Source organism: Manacus candei, unplaced genomic scaffold (assembly GCF_025592945.1).
Source record: "Manacus candei isolate 608988 ecotype Guabito, Panama unplaced genomic scaffold, ASM2559294v1 h1tg000015l, whole genome shotgun sequence".
Classification (NCBI taxonomy): Eukaryota; Metazoa; Chordata; class Aves; order Passeriformes; family Pipridae; genus Manacus; species Manacus candei.
Window position 1 is genome coordinate 6,549,336 of NW_026138063.1, and position 10,631 is coordinate 6,559,966.

The window sequence follows — 10,631 nt, forward strand, 5'->3', positions numbered from 1 at the left end:
CTATGTGGTGCTGTGTGATTGAAGGTACTTTGCCTTAGAACACCCGTTTTTGCACATCTTCTATTCACAGTTTTCAGAGACCTTACTGAATTTTTGGTAGATTCTTTATGTTTCTAATCTTCACAAAGAAAACTGTGCTGGGAGTTCATTGAGCTTCAACATTTACACACATGCTGTGAACAGTAATCTCACTGTGAGAAAACAAGAGCAGGGGGAAATATTCTCAACAAATTAGGTCTGAGGCAAACATCTGAGTCTGAGGCAAACTGTGAGGGTGCTGAGGAACAGGAACAGGTCGCCCAAAGAAGCTGTCTCTGCCTCATCTCTGAAAGTGTGGTTGCATGGGCCGGGTTGGATGGGGCTCTGAGCAACCTGGTCTAGTGGAAGGTGTCCCTGCCCATGGCAGAGGAGTTAGAACAAGATGATCTTTAAGGTCCCTTCCAATCCAGGTCATTCTACGATTCCATGATTTAATCTGGAGTTAAGTGGAAGGTCAGATTAAATCCTACAAGCAGTTTTATCTCAAAATTCAATATCTCTTCTTACTCTTTGTAAACTCAGAACAGATTTTGCACATATGCAGTGAGGATATGAGTTGTGGGCTTGGCCACCAAAAGAGCACAACCCCTCACAAATGTGAGTGGCTGGTCCTTCAGGCACCAGGGGTCCCTGACACACATATGTAAATTTTTAAAACATCCATTTAGGGCTTCTGCTTCCCTTTTGGCAGTGCTGACTGTGAAAAGACAAACTCTCCAAAGCCGGCTGTTCCCAGCATATTTTATCAAAAGCACAGGTTTCCTTAGCAACATGCCCCAAAACATCCAGGAGTCCTTCCCTCCATGTGTCCTTAGTAGAGCATCTTGCTAACATGGAAGTACACAGGTCATCAAACACCTGTGGCCCTTCTATTCAGCAGTATCTTATGGGTTGGAGTTTTTGGAGTTGTTTTCTAAACACAAAATAATTGGTTTATTAGCTAAATGTGCAATATCTGATCAAAAGAAATTCAGCACGATATTTTAGATTTCTGATGTGTTTCTGGTGAAAAAGTGATTGCAGAGTGCAAGTTATGGCCACAGGTCCCAGAAATCTCACTGCATTAAGCACTATTCAGAAAGTCAAAGTAAATGAGGCCATCTGTGTAATGAGGAAATAGAACCAGGATAAAAAAATACCCGAGTTCAAAGAAAGGCAGGGCCACAGCAGATTCTTTAAAATCAGTGACTCATTTTATTTAACAGGCACTTTTGCCTCAGTGCTGTGTGTGATAAACAGATATTCTTGCCTTTTCTGATAGCTGATACATGCCCAGGTTCGGGGTGAAATGTGCAATACGTATGTATGCACATAATTAAGTAGAATTTAATACTTCTGCTGCTCACGCTCCCAGGCAAGTCAGCAATAACACACAATTTCAAAACTAAGTATGACAGGCTGAGGAATAGATACTTATTTGTCCAAATGGTAGAAATACCTCTTCAGAAAATTGTTTGAGTCATGACTGAATGTCAGAACACAAAAAAAAAAACCATGGATACCAATCCACTTGCACACTTCCTTTTTTTCTTCAAGAGAGTTGTTGAAAGGTGATGACCGATCTTACTTACTCTAAGGACTTGCAGCTTCTGTTTAAGTGCAGACAATTTCCCTGTGCTTACATATGAGATTGCTCGACTAAATCAGCTATCAATGGTTTGCTTTAAATTACTACAGCACTCGGGAGGACAGCACGGCATTTGCCTATGAAAAAATATTGCATTGTTCAGAAAAGAGAATGATTTTCCTGTTCGCTCCTATTTTGCAAGTCTTTTGGGTCCTGATGCCTTACATCATAACGGGAGCTGTTAGTGGTCTCCTAATACAGATGAGCATCTGTGAGTAAACCAGCACTGAAAACACAGGCAGTGGAAGGCCCAGAGCATGTGAGCAGAGACCACAAATATGAACAGAAGGAGGACCACTCACAAATCTCCCCTTAAATTACCAACGCACTTCAGTCCTGAAGTTATTCTTATTTTGCATTATTGATTATGGCAGTACCTAGTGACAGAAGAAAAGGAAGGCAGGGAAGAAGTCTTTCTAGAAAACATTTATCTTTTTTTTTTTTTTTTTTGTCACAAGAACTTTTATTCCTCCACAGTGCATGAGAGGAAAAAAACAAAGTTACCTTGCACATTCACATGTAAATTGATCGTGAACTGAATCTAAAAAAGGGGTGATTTTGTGTAGGTAAGAAATGTTGCAAAGAGCTCAAATCTTCATCATCAGCCCATTAATATTTCTATTTTTTTAAGGGTTTATCTGCTGAGTAGATTCACAGTAGGTAATCTCATTTTCCACTAGAAAAAAAAGTATTTTTACACTCTGCAAAGGAGAGGAAAAGATGGAAAGTGACCTCATTGTAACTGAAAAATGCAGAAGTCAGAAGATAAATTAAAATACCAGAGATTTAAGCACACAATGATTTTTGAAAGCCAATTGCACAATTTTATCATATGGAGAGCTGATAACAGAGAGGAAAAAGGTCTCGTACCATTTGAGGGAAGCACTGTTTGGCTGTGCAAGAGTTCTGCAAATATCAGGCCTTATCTGTTCCCCTTCTGATAGTAACATATCCTTGTGTTTAGGCAACCAAGACAGAATCAGGAGCTCATTTCCAAAGCTTCTACAACATTCTATTTATATAGAATTTACCCGCTGGTCAAGACTTCAGCACAGATTTTTCTCCTATTTGACAACACTTATTCATGAGTTAACAAGCAAATCTTGTACAAAGGCAATATGCTGTTCATTCTTAACGTGATCTTTGTCACTGCAGTAAGGTATAGATATAGAAAAAGGTAGTATTTTAGAGGGAAAATTGAGTGGAAACATCATTAAATTTGTAACTCAGTATGGCTAAATCTCTTTATAAAAGTAGAGATCTGTTACAATCTGCTTTTTTGTTTGGTTGGCTGTTTCAGGTGAGCTCAAGATCACCCTGAGTCACTTGCCATGTGAATTAAGCCAACATATGACTGGGGAAGTTATTTTATCCAATTCCACACATAAGTATTTAAACAAAAAGTGAAAGGAGAGATGTTAGGAAGTATTGAAAGAGCTAAAGGTTCACTGTTAAAAGTAAGAACTGAAGGAAAATGTGTGGTGATTAAAATTGACAACTCTCCATTCACCTTCAGTCTTCAAACTTCTATCAATCACACATTACAATTATCAGTTTAGTTTCAAGCTAAGGACCAGTATAACTTATACTTCATTGATATTGTGATGTGTTGGGCATTTCTCACATAGAAATCAAATTTATTTGTTTCAAGAAACCATCTATTGACCATTTCTATTTTCATAGTCCCTCTCAACAAGACCTTCTCTTACGCTCCCTAGAAAATGCAATAGTGTCACACAAAATGAGGTAATTTCACACCCACTAGATAGAATGGACTTAATTCTACTCTCATTACCAGTAAGCCAAAGCTATTCTATTGCACAGTTGGAGCTCAGGCTTCATCCTGTAATACTTTCTGTCCCTGAACAAAGAATGATAAAGTATTCCAGAGATCACTGGACATACTTCAGGTTAGATTAAGAAATAATGTGCAAATCATCAGGAGCTTTATCTCTGCTTTTGCCACTGAAGGACAGCCACTGGTGCTGTATTGTCATTGCCACTGTAGGACAGCCACTGCTGACATTTTGTCATTGCCAATGGAGGACAGTCACGTGTGCTGTATTGCCATTGCAAGCTGCACATCCAAAATGATTCCATCTGACTGGATCAAATTTTCAATTGAATGCAGGACAAGAAAAAGTCCTTGAAAAAGTTGCATATTTCTTGGTTTTTAAGCCATTCTGCTGGATCTGTGAGAGCTCCCCTCATCTGCCTGGTTTGCTTTCCATGCAGCTTTGTCATAGATGGTGCCTTACAGCAAAAATTTGAATAAATCTCAAGTAAGCCTGGAATGTCTAATGTTAGGAAAGGTTACTCCTCAAACCACAGTTTTTCAGATTTTTACACAGCTGTAATTCAGTAAGATGGTTAATCTGGTTCTTCATCACCAAGGTATCAAGAGTTAAGGTGTCAAGGTGCCAAGCTTCCACCTTATTCACAGGCTTTTGTGCAACCACCAGCCTTAACGTGCAGGGCTGGAAGCACAGAAGAGGAGATGGATAAAAGAGGACAGTTCTGGGGGAAACAGCAGCAGTCACTGCTTCTGCAGCAAATTAGAGGCAATGTATTGGCAAATGAGATTTAACAGGCTTGATTCTTCTTTATCAAATACAAAGTGAACTAAGTAAGTGCGGAATTATGGCAAGGCAAGAGTAAAGTTGTCAAAATGAATAGAACGAAAAGGAAAAGAATGAAAGACTTAAGCAAAGAATGGGAAATAATGAGAGCAAGGAAAAACAGCCATGAAGAATGAGGTGCAGAAGGCAGACAAGAAAGGGTAATATGTCAATCACAGTATGGGAAAGAGAAGATGGGAGAAGTGACAGAAAGGGAGAGAAGAGGTCTAGTCACTGATGCAAAGCCTATTTCTTCAAAGCTGAAAAAGAGCATTTCATTTATATATATACACCTGCCCTTCAGAAAACAAAACAAGTGGGATGTCTAGCCAAGGACAGAGATACAGGACAGGGAAGGAAAGCAAAGTGACATGAGGCCTGAAAGTAAAAATGGAAAAGAAAATTGGAATAACTTTTAAATTTTAAAATGCCAGTGAGTTACTAGTGATTAGAAGGTGAAAATCTTGAAAAGAACAAAAAATATTTATTCAAATTAAAGACAGACAGAATCATCATCAATTTTCTGTTGCTGTCATTGGCTCAGGCAATCCTTGAAGCAGAATGGTCAGAAGCCAGAAGGCTGTATCCTGGATAAAGATTGCTCTGAATTTATCCTAATGGTATATATTCTCTAAACACTGGACAATGCTCAGTAAAATATACAGCAATATATTCTCTATAATGTATCAGCAACCAACGCAAAGTCCACTGAGAGCTTGTGCTTTTCAAGTAAGTGGAAGACCTCCACTAAAACACTCAGAAATGAAAGTCTAGATTTGACTCCTTTTTTGCCTCCAGTAATGTTTTCAGACCTTGAGTTGCTTTTTTGTGTAGCCTACTTCTCTCCTCTCCAGAACTTATAATTTTAAAAATCTGCAAGACACATAAAAGTACTTTATACTCCTTACCTATACACTCCCATTGTAATCTCAGTTATTTCTATTCCAAATTTTAACAAAACTGCATAACAACACATTAAAAGTTTGTAGTGGTTTAACTTTGGAATACAATCCTATAAGTCATATATCAAACACACAGTAGATAGACTTTATGGGGAGATTAATTAGTTCCTAATCATACTCTCAAACTCTTTTTTAAGTTTTGTGCTCTCACAATTCAGTAAGACACATCTTCCCTCCCCTAATGTTCCTGTATACTAAAGGTCAGCATTAACATTACGGAATTTCAAGCACTGTGGATGTAAGTTTGAAATATGTAGGTGGAAGTTCAGTTACTTGCACTGCGTTGCACATCTTTATTACAAATTCTGCTCTATCTCCTCATTTGTAATTCCCACTGAAACTTCATCTGCTTCTATCAAAGCTGCTGGCTGCCTAAGGTTTTCACTGCTGTTCTTTATTCTTTTTTTCTTTTCCCATGCTTATTAAGTTATCAGCACCCAAATGCACTCAGGCAAAACACAGGGGGGTCATCACAGTACAACCTCTTAGGAAATCAAAATGAGACCAGGATAAGATAGAAATAAGAACTAAAAAATATAAATAAAGCGTGGGTGGAGAATTGTAGAGAGCAACTCTGAGGAGAAGGAGCTGGGGACACTGACTGACAAGAAGATTCAACATGATCCAGAAATGTGCTTCCACAGCCCAGAAAGACAAACAAGTCCTGAGCTGCACCAAAAAAAACGTGACCAGCAGGTTGAGGAAGGTGATTCTCCCTCTCTATTCTGCTCTTGTGAGAGCCCACCTGGAGTCCAGTTCTGGGATCCTCAACATTAGAAGGACATGGATCTCTTGGAGCAGGTCCAGAGGAGGCCTCAAAGATGCTTGGAGAGCTGGAGCCCCTCTGCTATGGAGACAGGCTGGGAGAGCTGGGGGTGTTGCACCTGCAGAAGAGAAGGCTCTGAGGAGACCTTATGGCTCCTTCCATTACCTAAAGGGGCTACAAGAGAGGTGTAGAGTGTGGAGAGATGGGACAAGGGGTAATGACTTTAAACTGAGAGGACAGGTTTAGATTGGATATGAAGAAGTAGTTCTTCGCTGTGAGGGTGGTGAGGCACTGGAACAGTTTACCTAGAGAAGCTATGGATACTCCAACCCTGGAAGTGTTCAAGGCCAGGTTGAACAGAGCTTGGAGCAACCTGGTCTAGTGGAAGGTGTCCCTGCTCCTGGCAGGGTGTTGGAATCATATGGTCTTTAAGGTCCCTTCCAATACAAATGATTCTATGATTCCATCATAAAATAATGAATAACTCTTATGAGGACACACTGCACTGAGTTATTTCTCTTTGTGCATTTTACAGAAGCAAAGAAACCCCTACAGACTAGTAACCATAAATTTTGAAAGATACTGAATTTTAAATAAAATTCATTTCAGGCAGGAACAATTTGTACCCATTAGGCAGATCAGCCAGTTTCTGCTGAAAGCATTACTTTCAGAAGAGATATGGGGAGCTCTGGGTGACTTTCAATTTGTAGAAAATATTTGCATTTCCAACATTTTTCTTTTTAAGTCAGAATGGGTAATTTTCTGAGGCAAGGATTTTCTTTCACAATCCCAGGACAAGAAATAATCATAAGTCACTGTAAAATGTACAGATGTAGACAACAATTATAATCAGCAAGGGGGCATCCAGACAGACTTATTTTTACTCACACAGTTATGGTGCAGCACAAATTGTCATTGAAGCACTAAGTTTTGCCAACCAGCACCAGGCCACCTCTTTGTGAATTACTTTCTGTGCAAGTTCTAGATGTGGCAGGCACAAATTACGCAAAAGAGATTGCTATGATGAGGAAAGGATTTGATTACTAATGTTTAAATAAGGATCCCCTGAGCTGTCTCTTTTGTGTAGGAATGGTGTTAAATATTTGGCAACAGGATGACATGTCCTGCATAATTTATGCCATTCCTTTTACTGGGCACACAACACACATGTGCCTGCAATTCTTTAGTTCCCATCCACACTTTAAACCAGCATTAAAAATACATGTAAGATGAGCTACTGCAATGTCCATCAATCCCTCCTCTCCTTAATTCTTACTTTATCTTTTTATTGTTGACTTGTCTTTTACTTCCAGGTAACATATCAGCACTTTTGTATATTTGTGAAGCAAGGAGCCTCAAAAGCTCAGTATTTGATCTCTTTTTTCTGTCTGACTGTCTTCAGTGCTGTCACATCAGTGGGAAGCCCAGTTCATGACTCCAAAGACAGCTTCCATCCCTCCCTGCCTGGCTGCAGCTTATCAGCTTTGTCTGGTCTCGGCTTATTTTATTTATTGAGAGTCAGGAGGGAGCAAGGGGATGGTAGGATGTAAAAGGAGATGCAGTGAACAGGAAAGCTGAGTATCTATTTAACAAAGACATACAACGCCTCTGTGAAGCAACAGACAGGCTCTCCTTGCCTCAAATAGGAACAGGTAGTTAAAACGGAGAGAAACTTCGGCTGATTAAGTCACTTTAGGCCTTTTATGGAAGAGTGATGAATATCATTTTGACACGTGCTGGAGGGGGTTGGATACAACTCAATGTGTGGAATGCCTGCTTCCAAAATGTAAGCAAGACTTACTGCTACTGCTGTCTGCCCTCCACAGCTATGAAGATGATTTGCTTTGGCTCCAGCACCACCCCAAAAAATGATTAGGTAGACACGTCCTAGTGACTTCAAATTATAATCAAGGAAGTTTATAATTACTTTTTGTTCCTGTCAGGTTTCGCGCGTTTTTCAAACAAGTTTTATGTTAGATACATCTGATCATCCTGGTAATCTATTTTTTATTTCAAAACTGAAAAGTTCAGTAGTCAAGTTCTCCCTGAAAAAATAGAACAACATTGCCATGAAAGATGAGAATAAATGAGGAATGCATGTGTGGCTAATGTAAATTCCTGTCAAGCATAAAAGACAAGTAAAAGTATGATGTATGGAAAAGCAAACCTAAAGTTTAGCATCACTGGAGACATGTCAATGGAAGTTGATGGATTTTATCAGTCACTGTCTCTATGACAGAGGCACTACAACAGAGTCCTTTCCCACTGCAAATTTGGCATTACCACAGCTGTTTACAGGGATGCCTTATAAACACTAAGTGCATATAAAATATGCATTAATATCTGCTTTAAGATTAAATAACCAATTTGCAAAGACTTCTGTCCAAAACACTTTATACTAACAGAGCACAGCCCTGTAAGATGGCAGGACTTGTCAGAGCATGTCTTACACAGCTCATAATCCACCTCTGCAACCATCAGAAGAGAAGAGAGCCAGAAAATTCTGCAAGAATCAGATATCAGAGGTCAAAGATAAGTAGGTCTATTTATTCTTTTTTTTAGAATCATAATTGTTAGGAATACTGCCAGTACTGGAGTTACAAATTCAGTGAGAAAATGAGTGAAAAATGCCACAAGAGGATGTGAAAATGGAAGACAGGTTACTACTGTAAAGACCAAAATTAGTATTTGGGACACCACGCTTGGGTGCTGGAAAGGCTTTTAGTTCAAGCCTATTAAAACAGCAATACTCTGACAGGCCAGGACCCAAAGAACCCTAGAGAATTATAGCAGCATCACAGAAACAAAACATGAAAGATAGCTAACCTCCTGAGTTTGAGGATATCCCTTCTCTATATTTTATCATCATCTTCAAAAAATTTAGCTTAAGGTAGTTGAACTGGAAAATTAGGTTCATATGCCCAGGACAGGATGCTGAAATACGAATGCCTAAAAGGTGTCAGGACATGTACTAGTAGATTTTACTCTGCAAAGAGGTTCTGACAGGCTTGTTAAGGTAACAGCAGAAAGAGATTATAAGGTTTCTTTTATCCTTCCCCGGGAGCTGCTGTTGTGCAAAGCTCATGTGCTCAAGAACAGCACGCCAGGGTTAATAAACTACAAAATAATGTTAAAGCTTGTATGCAATAATGGTGATTTCTAATAATTAATAATTCTAATAAAAATAGTTAATTAATTCCAGACACTAAAGAGTAAATCATAATGAAATATTTGAATGTGCACTTTTCAAAATTAACTGTGTGGTCTCAACCTCCAGGGTGTGAGAGCAAGCATCTGTGTGTGTGGGTGTGTGCGTGCTTCTAGGACAGGATTCAAATTGTCTGAAGACAGGGATCCAGTGTGATTTTAGGAGCTGTGGAGCATCTGAGGCATCTGCACATAAGCAGCAATTGTGATGTCTGCAAGCAGACCTCTGCCCTTCCGGATAATCATCAGATCTTATGAGACACAGTGCAGCATAAAACAAAGGCACTAGAGGATTATCTTTAAGTGATTAAATCACATGTGAGTGTCACTATATTTAGCACCAAGAAAACTACTAGGGCAGTAAAAGTTCCAAGTATTACCATGGAGAAAATTGTAATCCCACACCTACACAACCATCTGTTGTCCTGCTTTAGCTAAAACACACCTGTGCACCACCAGTGATGTGAAAATGAAATACTGTGTTCCATATAAGTGATGAACACAAAGTACACAACAGTTTGCATTAGCTGAGACATAATAGATTGGGGTTTCTTAGGATATACCTGTATTGATTCAATTTGTAAACCACAGATCCATTTGCTATTCCAAATTCATTTTGCTAATCGTATCAGGCAATGGACTCACTGATAACCACTTTTGATGGATATAATTAACACAATCAAAGAAGTAATAATGTACAGCTATCATCATACTTCTATGGTGTATTGTTATTTCTCACTGAGGCACTGAAAAAATAACATATTGTAGTTCTGGATTATTGTATAGAGCCTTAAAAAATAACACTTCACATAAGCACTTAACAACATGCTATATCTAGACTCTAAAGATTTAGCCAAAGTTAAAGTGCTTATTATTTTTATTTTCTTGCATTTTTTTTCATTTATTTGTACGTACTGAATGTGTTTGGATGTTTCGTGGGGTTACATTTTGCAATACTTTTATGCAGCACATACCTTATGGTCCCAAAGACTGAAGACCAATTCTTCGAAGTAAATGTCCAGTTCCTGCTGTGGATCAGAGTTTCAGGGCTCAGCACAGTCAAATGCAGAACAGAAACTCCTCAGAGAAGCCTAAGTGGATATTCTTTGTAAAGAGGCATTTTTAAGCATCATGTCCATTCAGAAAATTGAGTTAGAACCTCAGCAAATGTGGATCAATTTTGTAATAGTCAGTACAATGGGATCTGCATATCTGGTATAAATGTCTGAAACAGCCTATATTTAATATTAACATGACTAATCAGAGTATTTTCCCCCGAGGTTTTCTAAGGAATTCCTTTTTTTCAAATGATCCTTTCTACTATAGGTTGCAAATATTGTGAGAAACAGTTCTTACCTGTGCAGCGAAATCATCCTTACGCTGTAACACTTTTGTCTTTTCTTTTCTTTTGA

At 38.8% G+C, this 10,631-nt stretch overlaps 1 long non-coding RNA gene across 1 annotated transcript in view; it reads right to left on the minus strand.

Moving 5' to 3' along the window:
* Nucleotides 1-10,284, minus strand: part of LOC127468517 (uncharacterized) — a 46,895-nt gene extending 36,611 nt beyond the window's left edge. Inside the window, exon 1 of the long non-coding RNA XR_007903587.1 lies at nucleotides 10,194-10,284. This is a non-coding gene — a long non-coding RNA (uncharacterized LOC127468517). The remainder of the gene's footprint in view (nucleotides 1-10,193) is intronic.
* Between the last annotated feature and the right edge of the window lie 347 nt (nucleotides 10,285-10,631).